The sequence below is a fragment of the Felis catus genome, chromosome A3 (genome assembly GCF_018350175.1).
Source record: "Felis catus isolate Fca126 chromosome A3, F.catus_Fca126_mat1.0, whole genome shotgun sequence".
NCBI lineage: Eukaryota > Metazoa > Chordata > Mammalia > Carnivora > Felidae > Felis > Felis catus.
Genome location: NC_058370.1, coordinates 19,548,032 through 19,555,510, shown reverse-complemented (window position 1 = coordinate 19,555,510; position 7,479 = coordinate 19,548,032). Strand labels below are relative to the sequence as shown.

The following is a 7,479-nucleotide window of genomic DNA, read 5'->3' as shown; positions in this document are numbered from 1 at the left end:
TTTTTTTTTTTTTAAATGAGGGTCATGGCTAAGAGTATTGGATGTGAAGTCAGGCTGTCTGGGTTTTCCACCCAGACCTGGAGCCTTTCCAGCCAAGTGACCTTGGACGTGTTACCCAAGCATTCTGAGCCTCAGTTTCTCACCTGTAACACGGTGGGCAGCAATGCCACCTACCTCGTCATAACAGTGAAGCTTAGATACTTCAAAGTACACCACCTGGCACCTATCAGGGAGTCTACAAAGGCTGACTTTTAGCATGAAGCTCCTTTTCCTTTCAAGGAAATCGGGGCTTTGAGAAGCTAAGCAAGTGACGTGCCCCAAGTCATACAACTCGAGGTAACAGAGCAGGGGTTCTAACCCAATTTTTCTAACCCTAACGTCCACTCCCGTAACTATCAGAGTTAAGGGTCCAGCGCCCAGCGTCTGCCTGGCATGGAGTCAGCTAAGAACCAAGAGAACGTCCTTCCTCTCTTGTCAACCATCGAGCACAGGCAACAGAACAGAAGCTAAGGGGGAGCTTCACACACCTTCCCCACACGGGCCTTGGGATCAGTCATCCTCAGTCTCTCTGCACCGACCAGGCTGAATGTTCTAGAAGCCGCACCAGCCGACAGCCTGGCCCATGTGTACCTGTCTGCCTCATTGCCTTGTGTCATCTGTGTCATGTTCTTTGGATTTACTTCTGCTGAGGAAATGGGCCTGCTCCCTCCCATATGCCGAAAAATTATATGTAGTGTATAAAATATAAATATTATATATGTACATGTATATGAATATAATGATGAAAAAGCACCCTCAGCATCCACTCGACGCTGCTTCAGGCAGCAACAGCAGGCAGAACAGAGCTGTGAAACTAAGTCTACTTGCTGTCCCTGGCAGGGACAAACAAGGAATCAGAGACAATCGTCATTAAAGTATTTATTCCGATGGGCACAAGCACAAGGCGCTGTAGAAGCACAGAGGGAGAAATGAGTAAGCCTCACAGGCTGAAGGTGTCAGGTCGACTTCCTGAAGGAGGTAACATGGGCACTGGGTGTTGAAGGATGAATAGGAGTTGGCATGTTAAATTTTAAAGAAAGAAAGAAAAGAAAGAAAGAAAGAAAGAAAGAAAGAAAGAAAGAAAGAAAGAGGACTGTGTGAACAGAGACAGAGGGGTGTGAAGGCCATGGTGGGAGGAGGTGAAGGACTTTGCCATTATTTACTCTTACTTCCTCATCCACTACTGATGAGCCCCAGGAAGTTTCCAGGCCCTGTGCTGGCTACTGAGAAAGTCAAGGTGAACCTAATCTCCAGCAGTTCCGGGTGTGACCAGTGAACAGATCGTTGGGACACAGCGTGGGAGGTGTGCCCAGGGTGTTTCCTGTGGATGGGAGTGAGAAGGGACTGAATCTGCATTGCAAATGGGAACAAGGATGGCTTTTGAATTCCATTTGGGGGGATAGAACATGCAGGTCTCTGTGACTGGTTACCTCCCAGGAATGAGGGATGGAGAGAAATCTGGGAGAGGACGGAAGGAGGGAAGGGAAATCTGTTGGGGGAAGTTAAAAGCAAGGGCAGCTCTAGAACCGGCTTTCTACACCCGTGAGTCTAGGAAGTCTTGGAAACTCTTTGCGGGCAAGAATTAAGGTCATGGCGCCCTCAGGTCCTTGCACCTGCATCTGGGTAGACACTGGGCGCTCAGTGAGCGCTTGATGGTATGACTCGTCCTGCCCCATTCCACCCTGCAGAGCCTTCCGGAGCAAACCCACCCTGGTCCACACCCCACCTGAGCGCCAGTTCCAGAAGCTTCCGAGCATCGCGGAATGACACAAAACTGTTCCTCTTTTCAAAAACCGAAACGCTCCCAAGACTGAACGAGCGAATGCTTGTGTGGCTAAATCTCGACAAACATCTGCTACCTTTGTGTGGCAAACGCAGTCTCTTTAGAACAGTGCCTTTGATTTCAGGGAAAGACAAATCAGGCTGCACGTTTTTGTTCTGAATGCGTCTCATCACGGGAGGAAATTTTCGGCAGCTTGGGATTCTGAATGGGTGAAAAATGGATTTTCTTTTTAAACAAAGAGTTCACGATAAAGAATCAACAAGGTTCCTGAAAGAGACGAAACCAGTTCTCTATTCCTGGCCCTTCCCCTTCCCTACCTCGTCGTCTTCTGGATTCTGCGGGTTCTTTCTCATCTGTGTTGCCGTTTCCGGAGCTGAGGTGGCGGCGATTGTGGCCTCAGAGCGCGGGGTCCGGGCTGGCAGTGGCCCGAGTGGCCCTCTCTCCGTGCAGCGAGCCACAAAACAAGCTGCGAGTTCTTCTCTCCTGGTGTCAGACCTCGAAGACTGTGTTTGGAAAAGGACCCAAGCGAAGAAGGGCTGCCCGAGTGTGTCTGGGGCGGAGGCCCTCACGTCCACGGCCCAGTCATAAGGGGCTGGCATCACCACCCCCGACACAGCAGGTGCGGGAGAACAGGCTCAGGTATGAGCATCGGGCTGCGTTGATTCAGCTCCTCTCCCGGCTGCCTTCCAGCTGGGCGATCCAAGCGGCCATTTCAGACTTGCTGGATCTCAGGTTCACCGTCTATGAAACACACAACCGCAAGGCCCGCCCCGGTCAGAAGCCGGTGGGTGATCGTGTGGGGGGCGACCCACGGTCCCGCTCTCTACGAGGCGGAAGGGTTTCCCAGGATGTGGGACTCTCGGTGCCCACAGCAGGAAAGTCCCAGCCACACCAAGACTGTCACCCTACGTGTCTTCAAATAGGGCGCAACCCCATTGTGTGGCAGGGGTGAGCATTAAGGTCATCAGAGGGGCAAAATGAATTTTCTGGAAAAGTATACAGCGACCGATTCCGTAAACTAAATAGTCTGAGAACGTTAGGACCCGGGCTCAGCGGGGCCACTCCTCTTGGCTGGGCCCACTTGGGGACCTCAGTCAGAGGCGGGTCAGCTGGCAGGTGCTCACAGGGGGTGGTTCATGTCAGTTTCCCATGGCTCTCATCATCCAGCAGGCTAGCCTCGTTTACATGAGGGCAGGACAGGGCTCTGACAGAGCATCCCAGCCCCCACGGCCCCTTGAGGCCCAGTCTCGGACCTGGCACGCCAACCCGCCCACCATTCTCTGGGCCAAAGCAAGTCTCGGGCCAGTCCGGATTCCAGGGGTAGGGAAATGAGACTCCCTCTTCTGATGGCAGGAGCTGCAAAGATACATTTCTTTTTTTTTTTTTAAGTTTATTTATTTATTTTGAAAAAGAGGGGAGAACAAGCGGGGGAGGGGCAGAGAGAGAGGGGGAGAGAGGATCCGAAGCAGGTTCTGCACCGACAGCAGCGAGGGCTTGAACTCACGAACCACACCGTGAGATCATGACTTAAGCCAGAGTCAGATGTTTAACCGACTGAGCCACCCAAAGATACACTTCAAAGGGGTAGAGATACAGGAGGGGCGTGAAAATAATTTACAACAACATCATTCTGATTTATTTCATGAAACATTCAAACAAGGGGCTTTACTATGATAACTGATTGTCACATGGCTACCACCCTCCTGGTCATTCAGGCCAGAAACCTTAGAATTCTCCCACTCCCTCCATATCCAACCACCACCACGCCCTGCTACCGTCGCCTCTAAGCATCCCTCAGGGTGCCCTCATCCCTCCACCCCCACACCTGGGGCTGAATCCAGGGGCTGCTTCTGGCTCCCTGGGATTATGGTGGCAGATTCCTAATGCTGCTCCCTGTTCCCTGCCCCACCCTCTCTAGTCCTTTCCCCCTGCAGCCAGGGGGCCTTCCTACAATGTGCCTTCGGGTATGTGGGTCCTCTGCTCTAGAGCCTTCTTTAGCTCCTTACTGTTCCCAGAGCCCATCAGCCAAAGCTTTTGGACCTTCCTCTCCCTACACTCCCTCCTGCTGAATCGCTTCTCCTCGTGCCGAAACTAGGATCTGGGTACCGTGAACTGTCTGGCTTTTCTTAAGCAAATCATGCCTTGCCATGCTTTTGAAAATATAGCTCCATCTTCCTGGAGTATTTCCCAAAACCTAGATGTTTGTTACCAGATTTAGACTACAAACCTACCTCCATGCCAAGAGGAGTGACCATGTTTCCATCTCTGCTACGGGGTCTCCCTGATGATAACACAAAGCATCGGTTTGTTCTACTGGTCGGCGTTCTCCAGAGACACAGACCCAATAGTGTGTGTGTGTGTGTGTGTGTGTGTGTGTGTGTGTGTGTGTGTTTGTATATTTGGTCTCTCTGCCTATAAATGTAGATAGGTGGAGAGAGAGGGAGAAAGAGAGACAGAGGGAGAGGGAAAGAGAGAGAGAGAGAGAGAGAGAGAGAGAGAACAAGGAGCACCTGGGTGGTTCAGTTGCTTAAGCCTCCAACTCTTGACTTCAGCTCAGGTCAGGATCTCATGGTTCATGGGATCCAGCCCCACATAGGGCTCTGCATGGAGCCTGCCTGGGATTTTCTCTCTGCCCCTCCCCCGCTCGTGCTCTCTCTCAAAATAAATTAAAAAATAAACTTAAAAAAAAAGAACATATAGACAGAGTCAATTCCTCATAATAAACCTCTTTGTGTATGTGTATATATACACACACATATATTTACATTTGTGTGTACACACACACACACAGACACAGATTTATTATGAGGAACTGACTCAAGTGGTTATGGAGGCAGGCAAGTCCCAAGGTTTGCAGGATGAGTCAGGAGGCTGGAGATCCAGGAGAGCCAATGGCTTAATTCCAGCATGAGTCCAAAGGCCTGAAAAGTAGGAAAGCTGAGGGTATAATTTCCATCTAAAAGCTAGCAGGCTCAAGACCCAGGAAAAACCAATGTTTCCGTTTGAGTCTGAAGGCAGGAAAAAGGTTGATGTTCCAGTTCAAAGGCAGTCAAGCAAGACAGAATTCTCTTACTCAGGGGAGGGTCTGCCTTTTCTAGTCAACTGATTGACTGAGGCCTTCAACTGATAGGGTGAGGCCCACCCACATTGGGGAAGGCCATCTACTTTTCTCAGTCTACCAATTTACATGTTTATCTCATTTAAGGAAAAAAAAACCTTCACAGAGGGGCCCCTAGGTGACTCAGTTGGTTAAGTATCCGGGACATGATTTCAGGCCCCCCATTGGGCTCTGGGTTGGACATGGAGTTTATTTAATAAAAAATAAAAACAAATTTATTTTTAACTTCACAGAAACACCCAAAAGAAAGTTTGATCAAATATCTGGACTCCTCATGGTGTGCTTACGTTAACACATGAAATTAGCCATCACGATGATCAATGATTTAATTGGTGGGGGAAAAAATGATGTTAAACTATAAGAGAAATGAAATCTACAGATTGCTTAATGGAAAGAAATACTCATTCACCCTTCTTTGTTTGAAAAATGCCCATAGTGGTAACTATGGTGAGCAATAGATTCCAGAATCAATTATAGAGTCCCTCTGGGCATGGACATTTGTCATTCACGTAAGCACCCAAAAGAAAGGCGTCAGAGTCAATGGCCACCACTGCCATCTTGGTCCAGGCCTCAGTACATCTCCCACGGAAAATTGCCACATCCTCTTTACTGGACTCTTCTACTCTTGGCCTCCTGACAACCTATTTTCTACACAGCAGTCAGAGTGATCTTTTTAGGTGACAAATCAAGACAGATCATTCCCTGTTCCAGAACCTTCCATGCCTTCCCAGTGCACCTGAACAAAATCCACCATCGCCTACATGACCCAGCCCCTATGGTCTCTACAATCTCACCTCCTATCACACTCCCCCTTCCTTACTGAGCTGGCACCCTGGCCTCCTTCCTATTCCTCAAACACACATCCTTAGGACCTACACATGGGTGCAGCTGTCCCCAGTCGCCACTCAGCCCTTTGCATGATGGGCTGGCTCATTCATCAGTCTTCCCTCAAATGTCACTCTTCAGAGAAGCCCTCCCTAATGTCATTGGAAATTACCTTGTTTGCATATGTGTATCCTTGATTGTTGCCTGTCTCCCCAACTGGTGTGCAATCTTCATGAGAGCTGAGACTCCATCTGTCTTATTCTCTGTGTCCAGAATCCAAAACAGTGTACTCAATAGAAGTTGGTTAAACAAATCAGCAAGTAGATGAATGTCATTTATTAAAAATTATAAAAGAAAGATGTATATTTGCTTGGCCGGGATAAAGGTAGATGGCCACCTCCTACTCAATAGAACCCTTCCTTCCAGCACCACACGCGCGCGACAGAGCCCTCTCTCAAGGGCACGTAGTCTCAGGGCTCACCCAGGAGGCCTGTCATGATGGCATTTCATTTTATCTCCTTAACGGCGGTGATAAATACAACCAGGTTTACCTCTTCTTGGAAGAACCACATTTCCTCATTCAAAAACCTTAATAGGAAAGGGAAGGAACTCACATGCCTTGGCTATGGCCTGATCGAAACTCAGCAGCAAGAGAGAAATCAAGCTGAGGTTTCGGGTTCCAGGATTCATCCTCCAGAGAACTGTGGGGCGAAAGGCTCATGCACATACATCTAACTGCCTATTAGCATCTGCACTCAGATGTCCCACTCTGAAGCTTATAGGGTCCAAGGCCACCTTCTTTGTCTGCCTCCCTCCACCCCTCAACCTCACCTTCTGTTAGCATCCTTGGTGTCCCTAAGTGGGGCCACCATCCTGCCAGTGGCCAAGCCAGAAATGTGGAAGTCTCCATGGACAACTCCCTTTGCCCTGATCCCCCCATCCTACTGATGCTACCTCCTAAGTCCACATTCTGCTCCCCGTCTCCACCACCCCTGTGTGTTTAAGCAACCATTGCTTCCCCCTGGACAACCAGCTTTGCCTCCTCACTGGCCTCCCACGTGCACTCAGGTATTCTACATTGTCCCACAGCAGCCAGAACAATCTTTTAAAGATATAAACCAGGGCACATGAGTGGCTCAATCGGTTAAGCAACTGACTTCGGCTCAGGTCATGATCTCACAATGAATTCAAGCCCCGCCTCAGGTGAGCACCAGCCCCACTTTGCATGAGCCCTGCTTCTCTCTCTCTCTCTCTCTGTCTCTCTCTCTCTCCTCTTTGCTCATTTGTGCCCTCTCTGAAAGAAAGAAAGAAAGAAGAAAGAAAGAAAGAAAGAAAGAAAGAAAGAAAGAAAGAAAGAAAGAGAAAGACAAAGAAAGAAACCAAATGGTATCCCAGCTGCTAAATCCCCCTCTATGACTTCCCACTATTCTTAGACTAGAAGCCAGATCCTAACCTTAGCCAGCAAGGTCCCGCACAGTTGGCCACTGCCTGCCTCTCTAGCAGGGCTTGAACCCTGTGGCCCTTTCATGTTCTCACCCTACGGCTTTTGTTTACTTCCAGCTCTCCACAGAGACTTTGTGCGAGCCATTCCCTTTGTCTGGAACATTCTACCAACCATTCATCAAGTCTCTGTCCGGTTTTATTTCCTAAGGGAACTCCTCCTAGATCATCCAGGCTAGGTCAAGTCCTCATGGAACTATTTTTTTTTCCTCCA

At 49.2% G+C, this 7,479-nt stretch overlaps 1 long non-coding RNA gene across 1 annotated transcript; it reads right to left on the bottom strand.

The window, feature by feature from the left end:
- Positions 1-4,614: 4,614 nt before the first annotated feature.
- Positions 4,615-6,930, bottom strand: LOC123384202. The gene is made up of 4 exons (XR_006594920.1): positions 6,597-6,930; positions 6,380-6,466; positions 5,938-6,028; positions 4,615-4,743 (listed from the first exon to the last, which is right to left on the bottom strand). It is a non-coding gene; the product is annotated as an uncharacterized LOC123384202 (long non-coding RNA).
- Between the last annotated feature and the right edge of the window lie 549 nt (positions 6,931-7,479).